The sequence below is a fragment of the Pleurodeles waltl genome, chromosome 5 (assembly GCF_031143425.1).
Source record: "Pleurodeles waltl isolate 20211129_DDA chromosome 5, aPleWal1.hap1.20221129, whole genome shotgun sequence".
In the NCBI taxonomy this organism is placed as follows: Eukaryota; Metazoa; Chordata; class Amphibia; order Caudata; family Salamandridae; genus Pleurodeles; species Pleurodeles waltl.
In genome coordinates, this window is record NC_090444.1 from 684,281,862 (window position 1) to 684,296,341 (window position 14,480).

Below are 14,480 nucleotides of genomic sequence, written 5' to 3' on the forward strand. Positions count from 1 at the left end.
TTTTTGAGGGATTGACTCGTAGCACTCATTCAGCACAATGGGCAGCTCCTCTGGTTTTGAGGTTACTTAGGAGCTTCAGGTTGCAGCATCCCATTGTCCGCCAGATGATACGTTCTTGGGACTTATCCATTGTCTTGCGGGGATTGCAGATGGCCCCATTTGAACCTTTGGAGGAGGTGGAGTTGGTCTGGTTGTCAACCAAGGTGGTTTTCCTGGTGGTTATAACCTCAGCCAGGTGTTTGGGGGAGTTGGGGGTTGTGCTTGCTGTTTTTCCCTATTTTAAGTTTTTCCCGGATTGAGTGGTTCTTAGTTTGGACCCTAAGTTTGTCCCTAAGGTTTCCTCCTCTTTCCATTTTGCTCAGGAGGTTGTTTTGCCTATTTTTCCTGTTAGATTTCAGCCCATTGTTATTTAATTTAACACCATATAGAACAAAGCCTTCAATTACTTCAGCTTGCATTCAGAGTGTAGGTAATTAGATTGAAAGCATTTGGTGTAACTGCGTGCAATCTAAACTTAAGAACATTTTTCAAAGTCGGGTTACAGTACTAGCTCCTGAAGGCTATTCAACAGGGTTTCGGCCCTAAGGTGAATTGAGAGTTCCCTCTATCTGTGGCAGATGTGTCAGGGTTAAAAGGAAAAGAGTGCAAAGTTGATTTCACTTTTTTGTACGGCAACATTATTTGGAAATGGAACATTCCAAATTTGGAAGGCTGAGGTAAATGTGGCAGACTTTAACTGTGGTACATTTAATGCTGTACTTAATGTTCCCTGCTGAACCACAGTTGTTGAACATCATCATGATAAGCTTGTTCGTCAGAAGCTAATAATTGCATTTTGACTGAATTGTCTATTGATTGTTTATGGCCTGACCCCAAGATGGCCATCTCTATCAAGTTTTGGTTGATGATCTTGTGAGACTTTGAGCTCTCTGTCTTGTCTCTTACCTACTTACCTCCTAGTCAGTTTCCTTAGGTGCGCTCTGTATGACCTCACTGCCGTAATTTCACTGTTACCTTGAGGCTGAGTATTTCCAGTCTGTAAAAAATAAAATCCAACAATAAGGCAGCCATTTTAGGTTTAGGCTCTCTCTTGAGATCAGACAATTCAGGTACTGCAGTAAAAAAAGATTGCTTTGTTTTTTATAAATCATGAGTTAGATAACGGTTAAAGTGTAGCAAAAAGTGTGATAACTCCTTGTTCTTTTGAGATCTAACAGATATTTGAGTATCTCATGCATTGCAATGTAAATACTCCCTAGGAGGTGGAATGATACACAAAACAACAATTACCATGATGGTAAGAGACAAATACTTTAGAGCTCGCTGTCGCTGTATACCGTTTACAAAGGGTCTAGCACACAGCTAAAGCCGTCAAGCCAAATCTAATGAGTAGTGAAACGGTGACATGCATGCTGAAGCATGTGGTGAAGCGGTTCATTTTGAAGTAGTATTTAGGCAGAGATGATGGGGCATGAGTGGCTCTGAGCCTTTTACAGTAATTCAGTATTCAGATTACACTGGATGGCTCGAACTTGGTAAAGAGCACTATTTCAATAAAAATAGGCAAGTAGATGAGAAAGACATTGACAATGGTAGTTGACAGGGACACAACTGGATGAGAGCTGAGCACATGAAAAACACAAAACCCTTCTTATTGGAATATACAACTAAAATAAACAGAGCAGCATATTAATACACGACTCAACCTAAGTATAATGCTTAGCATTTCAGTCTCAATACTCTGTTGATCAGAATGAAAACTGCTATATTTCAGATGGTGTTGCAGAAAACTGATAGTAACGTGCGACAACATTTATCAAGACAACAACACGATTGATATTTGTCCCCCCATCAGCGTTTTCATAATGCTAATTAGACATCTCATGCAATCTCTGATTGGAGATAGCTTACATCTGTTTTCCTCTACAATGGATATCAATGCTTGTGTTCCTATGGCTGTTTGAGGAATTACAAATGGAAATGCAGAATATGTGCAGAGGTTCACGACAATTCACAAAATATGGCTTAATCAAAGTACACACATCAGCATCTAATGAACTATCGTCTAGAATACGGAACTAGGCATAGGTTATGTATATCTTTCTTACCTAGAACTTTGACAGACGTAGATCTGTTGTCATGAGGGCAGATTTTCATAGAGATGTTTTCTAATATACCAGAGTCAGACCCTTACATGGCTTTGAAAAGAAATATGTACTATCATTTTGTGCCCTTGCTACGCCACAAAAGTGGTACAACTACGATGCTTAATGTTAGTAAATCTGGTCCCCGGTATGTCAAGCAAAATAAAATACCAGGGCCAGACCCTTGCATGACTTTGTAAATATCTACTAGCATTTCGTGCCCTGGCTCTGCCACAAAAGTGGTACAACCATGATGCAAAGTGTTTGTAAAGCTGGCCACTGGTTTGGTAAGCAAAATCAAATAATGCAAATCATATATTCTCTTTTAGGAAAAAATTGAAAAACATTTCAGTTATGTGTTGGCCAGGCACTGCATTGCATGATTTGTGCTCTATATAAAGTATTATTTTGTCAACCACTGCCTTTGAACACATATGTTAGGTCCGCTGTATGCTCTGTATGATCCCCTTACTTATGCAAATGTACAAGTGTGTGAGCTTTGCCAATGAAATGTTCTTAACTTACAAAATGCATTCATAAAGTTAGGTTTAGTAACTATTGTGGTGAAGAAATAATGCTGTACATTCCTTCGTCAACTAGACATGCATTGTTGGCACTCAACCAAAACAAACATAAACATATATTAAAAAGAAATTATTTTTACCAACAAGTGCACACAGTTGCGTAGTGCCGGACGGTTTGGGGGGTGGGGTTGGGGTGCTACACCCCCAGTACATCTATTTTCTGGTAAATAGTTGGAAATAGGTGCTTTCAGTCGGGTATGGGGAGGTGTCTGTTGGATTTCACCACAAACATTTTACATACACACAGACAGAGATACAAACACACTCTCTCCCTTTCTCTGTTTCGATAGTCTTCAAAATTGTTGGTAAGTTTTTTAAAAAAACTTTAAGGTTTATAAACAGTAAGAAAATGACATATTAGACAGACAAGGCTCTTGTTGCATGATGAAGTATCAGGCTTGCAAGTAAGGGGAACAAATGAAATCAGTAGGCAACACAGGTGCAACACAGGTACGTACAGCGACTCAGCTGGGGGTGGAGGGGCTATTCATCTTGCTACAGTTTCCCTAAACAAAGATCACACAAAAATGTATCCTAATATCAGGCAGACATCGGTCTGGGCTACAACGTGACCCAGTTCCACTTGCTCCCCATCGCCCTCCCTCCCCTAGTGCCCAGGGTGCCCCACCAGGTAGTCTCGCAAGGGTTGGCAGATGTTTTTGGGACAGGAAATAGGGGGTTGGAGGGAGGCGTATAGTTCACTTTCTGTGTCACAATATATGACACTCCAGATCCAAAACCGCTACTGTGGGTGAGGCTTTGGTCCCCCAATGTATAGCTATCATTAGTGTAGCAAGGAGTATTGCCAGAGCAGTGAACCATCTGATCGATTTTGGGGTATCTGCCATTTATCCCAATAGGGCAGGAAGGGAGTTAGGTTCCACTGGCCCCCCACCATGAGGGAGAGACTGCAAAACACCTCCCTCCAGTAATGTGTGATGGTGGGGCAAGTCCATGTCATATGTGCAAGCATGTGCTGTCCATTGTAGAAAGCGCCACAGGGGTGACATACACTCGTCGGAGAAAGTTATAATGGAGTAGTCGATGGCAGAGGTTCCGTGATAAGCGGTGTGTTTGTGTGCGGCAAGCCCTCCACATTTTGTAAGAGAGGGGTCATCCTAGGTCAGCCCCCCAATGACTGCGGAGTTTAATATCATGTCAGCAGAAGGTCTAAGCATGCGGTGTATAACCTAGAGATCAATCTGCTGCTGTCTGGGTTAGCAGTAAGCAGCGTAAGGTTGGAGGAAGTCATCCCAAGCAGATATGTGGAAAGCAAGGCGTGCAGGGTGCTGTGCAGCCTAGTGAGGCCAAAGTGATCCGTATGGGATACTGCCTCAAATCGCACATCTTCTGTTCTAGAAAAGATGTGCCTGTGCGGGAACAGATCCTCCATGGTATGCAATGACAAAGCTATTAGAGTACGCTTAACTAGCGCCTCAAATGTGAGTGGAAGCCAATTGTTGGTAGGTTTACAAAATACTGGTGGTCATTCTGACCCCGGCGGTAAAATGCACTTACCGCCGGTCAGAAGACCGCCATAACACCGCCGCAGCAACCCGCCACGGTCATTCTGACCCGCAGAAGGCAAACCTCCGAAAATCCGACAGCCACAACCGACCGCCAGACCAGCGGTCGGCGGAAAGGTGGAGGTGACCAAACCTCCACCGCCACGCCAACAGAAATACGCCCATGCCATTACGACCCACGAATCCACGCGGCGGTCATTCAAACGCGGTATTCCATTGGCGGGACACACCGCCGCGGTCAGAATACACACAAACTAACAAAACTCAGCCACATTGGACGATTTGAATCCCACACACCTGATACACATACACACACCACTCCCACACACACAATACAATATAAAACACACACCCACATCACCCACAAACCCCTACGCAAAAAAATTCCGAAAGAAGGCCAGAGCGAGACACCAGCATCCACAAACTAACAGCCACAGCCACTCAACACCATCACCCACACACTATCCACACACAAAACAACACACACCACCACACTCAACTCACTTAAATACACGTACTCCACCCCACACATCATACACACCACCCCATGGCACCCCAAAGACAACCCCGCTTCACAGACGAAGAACTCAGGGTCATGGTGGAGGAAATCGTTCGGGTAGAGCCCCAGCTGTTCGGCACACAGATACAATACACCAGCATTGCCCGGAGGACGGAGCTATGGCAGAGGATTGTCGACAGGGTCAACGCAGTGGGACAGCACCCCAGAAATCGGGAAGACATCAGGAAGCGATGGAACGACCTACGGGGGAAGGTGCGTTCCATGGTATCCAGGCACAACATCGCCGTGCAGAAGACTGGCGGAGGACCCCCACCTCAACCCCCACAATTCACATCATGGGAGGAGGAAGTCTTGAACATCCTGCATCCTGACGGCCTCGCAGGAGTCGGCGGAGGAATGGATACTGGTAAGTTGAAGCTTCAATACTGCTTCCCCCCCACCTGCATGCCAAATCATACCCCAACCCTCACCCCCATCCTCGAACCCCACCCTCACCCCCACCCCCATCCTCACCCCCACCCTCACCCCCACCACCATCCTCACCCCCACCACCATCCTCACCCCCACCCCCAGCACACCTATTCCCCGCCAATGTCTCACCATCACAACCCACACATCCCAAAACCTAGGCCTGCATGCGTCCACTAAGCATGGACACCCATCACCAAAGCATGCCCAATGCATATACACATCCCCCCCACAAGCCACCCTCACCAAAGCCCCCACACACGAATGCCAGCACTTGGGGACACGAGAACCCATAGATACACCCATATGCCACACATTGAAACTATAACCATACCTCTATACCCCTGCAGGACCCGACCGTCAACACACCGCGGCGGAGGGGCCAGAATTCTCCACACCCCCCACCCAAGAGGCCGTCAGCGATGACAGCAGCTCTGTCGACCTGGACACCGATGACCAGCCCGGACCATCGGGGACCTCTGGACAGTCGGTTCCCCTCACACAGGCCCAGGCCACTACAGACCCAAACCCCTCTGGGAACACCAGCACAGCTCCCACCCAGCGGGCCCATGCCTCTGTCTCCAGGGCGCGTCAATCTGCGGTGTGTCTACCACTACAGGGCACCCAGGATAACCCACCACCCCAACAACAACAGGGACCTGGGGGCAGTGGTAGTGGGCACACCGGCCAGGGGGCAGAGGCCCAGGGAAACAGGGCAACTCGGAGGGCAGCTTTGCGACAGGGGGGGGGAGGAGAGGCCCAGGGAACCCACTCTCCACGAGGTCCTCACCACTATCATGGGAGCATACAACCGCTCCCAGGAGACGATGGCGACAGTACTGGCCCGGTTCCAGGAGATCCAGGTACTGCAGGAGGAACACTATCGGGGGTACAGGGAGGACATCAGAGCCATCAACACCACCCTGGTTACCATGGTAGGGCTGCTGCAGGACCTCGTCAACACCAGGGCGGACACTCAACAACACCCAAGGGCCCCTGCCACTAGCCTGGACCAAGAACAGCCAACCACCTCCGCCGGCGCTAGTGGACAGGAGGCCCCCGCACAGCAGCAGCCCACCAGACCCCCACCTCCTGCAGGAGAAGAACCACCCCGCAAGAGGGCCCTGAGATCTCGCAAGAAGACAGAGTAGGATGTCAAGACCCCCGCCAGCAATGGATACCACCTGATGTCATCCCACTGTCCCACATTGTCACCCTGTCCATCCTTGAACTGCCCATGCTCCATCTCTCCACAGGCCTCTGGACAATGCACCTGTGTGACTGTTACTCTGGACTCTGCCATGGACATTCCTTCACCATAGCCCCCACCCACTTGAAACCACCCATCCCATTTTGAGCACTTAAATAAACACCTATTTTGCACCCAAATATCTGGAGTCTGGCTGTGATTTCAATATATTGTAATTGACATGACAGTGCAAATATGTCCTTGTACATGGTGAAGTCAACAAACAGCTGCCACAAAGCTGTAGTCCATGGGGAAACGAAGCACAGGACTCGTAGTGGGGACCCCAGATCTGAAATAGGGAGGGAAAAGCCAAAACTCAGTCATCATACACTGGGGCAAATAGACAGGCAGCAGAGATGCAGGAGAGTAGTTAACATTTACTAAATTATCTTTGAAATGTTACCTGTGTCCTATTGGAAGTACTGTTCAATGATTCTGTCCCTGTTGTCTGTTTCAGCCCCGTCGTCTTCCTCCTCGTCACTCTCCTCAGGTTCCACCGCTGCCACATCACCACCGTCTCGACCATCCTCCTGCAGGAAAGGCACCTGGCGGCGCAAAGCCAGGTTGTGAAGCATGCAGCAGGCCACGATGATGTGACACACCTTCTTAGGTGAGTACATTAGGGATCCACCTGTCATATGCAGGCACCTAAACCTGGCCTTTAGGAGGCCAAAGGTGCGTTCGATCACCCTCCTAGTACGCCCATGGGCCTCATTGTACCGTTCCTCTGCCCTGGTCCGGGGATTCCTTACTGGGGTCAGTAGCCACGACAGGTTGGGGTACCCAGAGTCCCCCACTAGCCATACACGGTGTCTCTGTAGCTGTTCCATCACGTAAGGGATGCTGCTATTCCTGAGGATGTAGGCGTCATGCACTGACCCTGGGAATTTGGCATTTACATGCGAGATGTACTGGTCAGCCAAACACACCACCTGGATGTTCATTGAATGGTAATTTTTTCTGTTCCTGTACACCTGCTCCCTGTCTCTTGGGGGAACCAAAGCCACATGGGTCCCATCAATGGCACCAATTACGTTGGGAATATGTCCAAGGGCGTAGAAATCACCCTTCACTGTAGCCAATTCGCCCACCTCAGGGAAAATGATGTAGCTCCTCACGGATTTCATCAGGGCAGACAACACTCTGGATAACACCTTCGAAAACATGGGCTGAGACATCCCAGAAGCAATTCCCACTGTTGTCTGAAATGACCCACTTGCCAAGAAATGGAGTATTGACATGACCTGCACCAGAGGGGGAATCCCTGTGGGTTGGCGGATGGGGGACATCAGGTCGGGCTCCAGCTGGGCACACAGTTCATGGATAGTGGCACGGTTAAGACGGTAGGTCAGGATAATGTGGCGTTCTTCCATTGTCGACAGGTCCACCAGCGGTCGGTACACGGGAGGATTCATCCGTCTCCTCGCCCAACCCAGCGGACGGTGCCTAGGAAGGACAACATGGAGCACACAGTCAAGCAACCCACAGGTACGTACTCACAGCTAGCACAGTAAACGATTCTCTATGCAGTGAATGGCGTGTCTGAGTGGCTATGCAAGGCCTAGGCCTGTGTGACGCAGTTGAAATTGAGCCATGTGGGCCCTGGAAATGGCGGCTGCCTGACCTGTGAAGTGTGACAATGGGATGTGAGGTCAATGCGCTGGCGTGGCACACCGCGGCGGGCGGCGGGCGAAGACCGCGGCGCGAAGCCGCATTGGTTAACATTGAAGCCTATGGGTTTCAGGAGCCAATGGCGAAGGGCGCCGGCGGTGGCGGGACGCACCGCCGCGGTACGCACCGCCGCGAACGTGACCGCCATTTTCTATCTACTTATCCACTTGCGACTTGAACTTTCACAGGAGAGGACCTATACTGCAAGTGTTGCTGTGACCTCGGTCTGGAAGGGACAATGGCTGCTACGCCTGGGGAAAGGGCCCCTGCCTTCACTGGAGAGGAGTTGGAGAAACTTGTGGATGGGGTCCTCCCCCAGTATGCGCTACTCTACGGTCCTCCAGACCAACAAGTGAGTTTAATTCAATCTGGATTTGGGGCCACTGGCTGGCTTGGGGGCCTGGCGGGGGGCCTGGCGGGGATGGGGGGCATGTTGGGCCTGGCGGGGGGCATGGCGGGGGGCCTGGCGGGGATGGGGGGCATGTTGGGCATGGCGGGGGGCCTGGCGGGGATGGGGGGCATGTTGGGCCTGGCGGGGGGCATGGCGGGGGGCCTGGCGGGGATGGGGGGCATGTTGGGCCTGGCGGGGGGCATGGCGGGGGGCCTGGCGGGGATGGGGGGCATGTTGGGTCTGGCGGGGGGCATGGCGGGGGGCCTGGCGGGGATGGGGGGCATGTTGGGCATGGCGGGGGGCCTGGCGGGGATGGGGGGCATGTTGGGCCTGGCGGGGGGCATGGCGGGGGGCCTGGTGGGGATGGGGGGCATGTTGGGCATGGCGGGGGGCCTGGCGGGGATGGGGGGCATGTTGGGCCTGGCGGGGGGCATGGCGGGGGGCCTGGCGGGGATGGGGGGCATGTTGGGCATGGCGGGGGGCCTGGCGGGGATGGGGGGCATGTTGGGCATGGCGGGGGCCTGGCGGGGATGGGGGGCATGTTGGGCCTGGCTTGGGGGCATGGCGGGGGGCCTGGCGGGGATGGGGGGCATGTTGGGTCTGGCGGGGGGCATGGCGGGGGGCCTGGTGGGGATGGGGGGCATGTTGGGCATGGCGGGGGGCCTGGCGGGGATGGGGGGCATGTTGGGTCTGGCGGGGGCATGGCGGGGGGCCTGGCGGGGATGGGGGGCATGTTGGGCATGGCGGGGGGCCTGGCGGGGATGGGGGGCATGTTGGGCCTGGCGGGGGGCATGGCGGGGATGGGGGGCATGTTGGGCCTGGCGGGGGGCATGGCGGGGATGGGGGGCATGTTGGGCATGGCGGGGGGCCTGGCGGGGATGGGGGGCATGTTGGGCATGGCGGGGGGCATGGCGGGGGGCCTGGCGGGGATGGGGGGCATGTTGGGCCTGGCGGGGGGCATGGCGGGGGGCCTGGCGGGGATGGGGGGCATGTTGGGCCTGGCGGGGGGCATGGCGGGGGGCCTGGCGGGGATGGGGGGCATGTTGGGCATGGCGGGGGCATGGCGGGGGTCTGGCGGGGATGGGGGGCGTTGGGCTACTGGCAAGGAAAATGCTGACAAACTTGAACGTGGTATTTCTCCCTCCCTGTACGTGTCACATAGGTCCGCGCCCATGAGAAGATCGGGATTTTGCGTGCCATCGCCAAGGAAGTCCGGACCCTGGGGGTCCACCATCGACGGGGCACCCACTGCCGCAAGAGGTGGGAGGACATCCGCCGCGGGACCAAGAAGACCGCCGAGTCTCTGCTGGGGATGGCCTCCCAACGTAGGCGGGGTGCCTGCCGTCAACTGAGCCCCCTGATGTTCCGGATCCTGGCGGTGGCCTACCCTGATTTGGATGGGCGCGTGAGGGCAGCACAGCAGACACAAGGGGGTGAGTCCAAGCATTATCTACTCTGTTGTCGCGCAGTGGAGGTGTCTGGGTGGGGGAGGAGGGCTGTGGGTCCCCCTAGGCCAGGGCGATATCTGTAGGCTGGGCACCCCCGTAAGCCCCTGTGTCCCCAGCCACCACCCTCAGTAGTTTGTCAGTACAGCCATCCCTGGGCCGTGTCATCCATGGGTGCAGTTGTCAACTCTAGGCGTGTAGGGCATGTTCCACGGAATGCGTAGCGGACCCCAAGTGCGCAACTTAGTGCAGGGGGCATCTGTGTCTGTCATGTCCGCTAACTGTACCGGAGATCCATGTAATCAATATCCCTTTATTTCTCTCTCCCACCCCCTTTTTGTTTGTCTTTCTGTGCTTGTGTGCATCAGCATCATCAGGCGGAGGAGAAGTGGCATCGGGGCAGGAGGGAGCTGCATCTCACATGGCCCAGGAGGGCCATGCCACAGAGTCAGACTGGACCAGTGAGACGGAGGGCGAGGGGAGCTCCACCCTGCAGCGACACGGACACGTCCTCGGAAGGGGGCTCCCTTGCGGGGGTGGCACCATCCGTGCCCCCCGCCATTACAGGTACAGCCGCCACCCAGCGCACCATCTCCTCCCTCCCAGCAGCCCCTCAGCGTTCGCCCCGTGCCCGCTCTGCCAGGAAGCCGGGCATCTCCTTCGCCCCAGGCACCTCAGGCCCTGCCCCTGTTACCCCCGCTGCCCTCAGTGAGGAGGTCATTGACCTCCTCCGAACGCTCATTGTTGGGCAGACTACCCTTTTGAATGCCATCCAGGGGGTGGAGGGGAGGTTCATCGCAGCAATGCGTACCTGGAGGGCATTCATTCGGGTCAGGCTGCCCATCAGCGATCGTTCCAGGCTCTGGCCTCAGCACTGACGGCAGCCATTGTCCCTGTCTCCTGCCTGCCTCTACTAACTCCCTCCTCCCAGTCTCCTGTTCCTCTGCCTGTCCCACCCACACCATCAGACCAGCCTGCACACACCTCAACACCCAAGAGAAGCTCATCCAAACATAAGCACCACAGATCACGCAGACATTCACACACGCAACATTCCGATGCAGACATGCCAACAGTCACTACCACCTCTGTGACCCCCACCTCCTCGTCTCCCTCCTCCCTCCCTGTGACGTCTACACTCACACCTCCATTCACCTCACCATCAGCCAGTGTTTCCATCACTAGCACACCCTCCACTCCAGTCCGCACACGTGCAGTCACCACCCCCACTGCCATTTACACGTCCCCTGTGTCCTCTCCCACTGTGTCTGTCACCCCCTCTTCCACACCACACAAACGCAGCCACCCACCCACCCAACAGCCATCCACCTCACGACAGCCTATCCCTCCTGCACCTGCACCCAAAGACAGCAAACGTGACTCACCTACAACCACATCCTCTCCCTCCACTCCCATTCCCACTGTACCTACCACTCTCCATTGTCCCAAGAAGCTCTTCCTCGCCACTACTAACTTTCCTGACCCTGAGCCCCCCCCTCCTTCTCGTCGGGGTAAGAAGAGCACCTCAGCCACCACCAGCCCTGCAGCCCCCTTGACAAGGGTGCAGGGGTATTGGAGCCCGCCAGCCCGCATGTCTGGATCTTCGCCCAGCAGCAAGGGGACAGCCAGCCCACCCCCTGGGAAGAGGAGCAGAAGGCGGAAGGGGCGCCGCAGGAGCCCGCCTTCTACATCCCCCCCGGACACCACCCAGAGACAGTCACCAGCCACAGCTCCAAAGGGAGGAAAGGGCCACAGGCCCACGACTAAGGAGGGCAAGGGCAGCAAGTCGGAGAGGTCAGGCAGCAGGCCTGCTGCCCAGGAGGAGCCCACAACCCCCATAGCCGCTGCCCCGGGTGGAACCGGCACAGCTGCCCCGGGAGAGCCCACCACCCCCATAGCCGCTGCCCAGGGAGGACCCAGCCCAGCTGGCCAGGAGGGCCCCACCACCCACAGCCCAGGTGGGCATTGAAGGAGCACCATCCCCGCTGCCCAGGAGGGCACCACCAGGCAATGAGCAGTTGGCCATAGACCGGCCGCCGTCTCCAGAACCGCTGAACTGGGCCCGCCGTCTCAAGAACCGCTCCGCTGGGCCCCGCCGTCTCAAGAACCGCTGAACTGGGCCCTTCAAGGCAAGGAGCGCTGAACTGGGCCCCGCCGTCTCCAGAACCGCTGAACTGGGCCCCGCCGTCTCAAGAACCGCTCCGCTGGGCCCCGCCGTCTCAAGAACCGCTGAACTGGGCCCTTCAAGGCAAGGAGCGCTGAACTGGGCCCCGCCGTCTCCAGAACCGCTGAACTGGGCCCTGCCGTCTCAAGAACCGCTCCGCTGGGCCCCGCCGTCTCAAGAACCGCTGAACTGGGCCCCGCCGTCTCAAGAACCGCTCCGCTGGGCCCCGCCGTCTCAAGAACCGCTGAACTGGGCCCTTCAAGGCAAGGAGCGCTGAACTGGGCCCTTCAAGGCAAGGAGCGCTGAACTGGGCCCTTCAAGGCAAGAACCGCTGGCCCTTTGGCAGACGTGGCAGGGCAGGATCTATCTCGGGCAGGGCTGCAGGATGTCCTCTGGCCAACTTGCCTCCTCCAGTGGCAGTGGGGTCTGTTATGGACTGTATGGACTGTGGCTTTGCTCTCCCCAGGATGGCCCAGTGGGCAGGCCACCCACTGTATGGACTGTTTGGACTGTGGCTTTGCTCTCCCCAGGATGGCCCAGTGGGCAGGCCACCCACTGTATGGACTGTTTGGACTGTGGCTTTGCTCTCCCCAGGATGGCCCAGTGGGCAGGCCACCCACTGTATGGACTGTTTGGACTGTGGCTTTGCTCTCCCCAGGATGGCCCAGTGGGCAGGCCACCCACTGTATGGACTGTTTGGACTGTGGCTTTGCTCTCCCCTGGATGGACCAGTGGGCAGGCCACCCACTGTATGGACTGTTTGGACTGTGGCTTTGCTCTCCCCAGGATGGCCCAGTGGGCAGGCCACCCACTGTATGGACTGTTTGGACTGTGGCTTTGCTCTCCCCAGGATGGCCCAGTGGGCAGGCCACCCACTGTATGGACTGTTTGGACTGTGGCTTTGCTCTCCCCAGGATGGCCCAGTGGGCAGGCCTCCCACTGTATGGACTGTTTGGACTGTGGCTTTGCTCTCCCCAGGATGGCCCAGTGGGCAGGCCACCCACTGTATGGACTGTATGGACTGTGGCTTTGCTCTCCCCAGGATGGCCCAGTGGGCAGGCCACCCACTGTTTGGACTGTGGCTTTGCTCTCCCCAGGATGGCCCAGTGGGCAGGCCACCCACTGTATGGACTGTATGGACTGTGGCTTTGCTCTCCCCAGGATGGCCCAGTGGGCAGGCCACCCACTGTATGGACTGTATGGACTGTGGCTTTGCTCTCCCCAGGATGGCCCAGTGGGCAGGCCACCCACTGTATGGACTGTATGGACTGTGGCTTAGCACTCCCCAGGATGGCCCAGTGGTCATGGAGTCCCCTCGTGGATCTGGCGTCGTGTACTCAAGTGGCTGAGGTGCCCCCCCTTCCCTTCCCCCTGAGGTGCCTGTCCTATTTTCTTTCTGATGCCCCTGCAGTGTTCTCTCCGTGGAGTTCTTGTCGTGGGACTGGGCCTTGCCCCTTTGCACAGGACCCCTGTGATCCACGGACAGTGGTTGGACTACATTTAGTAGCTGTATATATTTTGTACATAGTTTATTTATTTATTGGGATTACTGGTGTCCATATTTCAATATATCTGCCCGTTTATGATCTCTTCTTTTGGTCTTTGCATTTTTTCGGAGGGGGGTGGTTTGTGGGTTGTGACAGTGATCTGTGGGAATGCATTGATGTGTGTGTTGTAGTGGGTGTGGGTGGGTGGGTGTGTGCCGGTAATCTTTTCCCTCCCCTGTGTCGTAGGTGCAGTACTCACCGATGTCTTCCGCGCCGCCGGGCGTGCTCCTGGTATATGAGCAGGTATAGGAGTGCGGGGATGACCTGCAACTCTGGTTCCATACTGCCGGAATCTCGCGTGGAGTGCGTAGAGGTGAGCGTTTTCCCGTTCGTAGTCTGTTTCCGCCGTGTTCTTATCGGCGGTGCTCCCGCCCCGGAAAAGGTGGCGGATTGGTGGGTCGTAATAGGGTGGGCGGTACATTGTCTGCCGCCTGGCTGTTGGCGGGAACCGCCGCGCTGTTTGTTTGTACCGCCGTGGCGGGCGGAGTGTTAAGTTGGCGGGCTGTGTTGGCGGTTCCCGCCAGGGTCAGAATTGCATATTTTAGACCGCCGGCCTGTTGGCGGCTTGGCCGCCGCTTTATCACCGACCGCCAGGGTCAGAATGAGGGCCACTGTGTTTCCACTCACTTAGTACCCCTACCTTTCTGCATTTTTTGCCCTTTCCACTGCCCCGTAACCCCCTCATGCATCCTGCCCCTGTAGAGTGTATTTTTATTTTATATGCCAAACTAATTGGAGAGAAAATCTGAACCTCACACACCCCCAATCTTA

The 14,480-nt window shown here is 55.1% G+C and overlaps 1 protein-coding gene across 2 annotated transcripts in view; it reads left to right on the forward strand.

Annotated features, from left to right (window-relative positions):
• The window catches only part of SYTL3 (synaptotagmin like 3), a 459,450-nt gene that overhangs the window by 220,317 nt on the left and 224,653 nt on the right, over positions 1–14,480 (forward strand). The gene's annotated exons all lie outside the window — the stretch shown is intronic.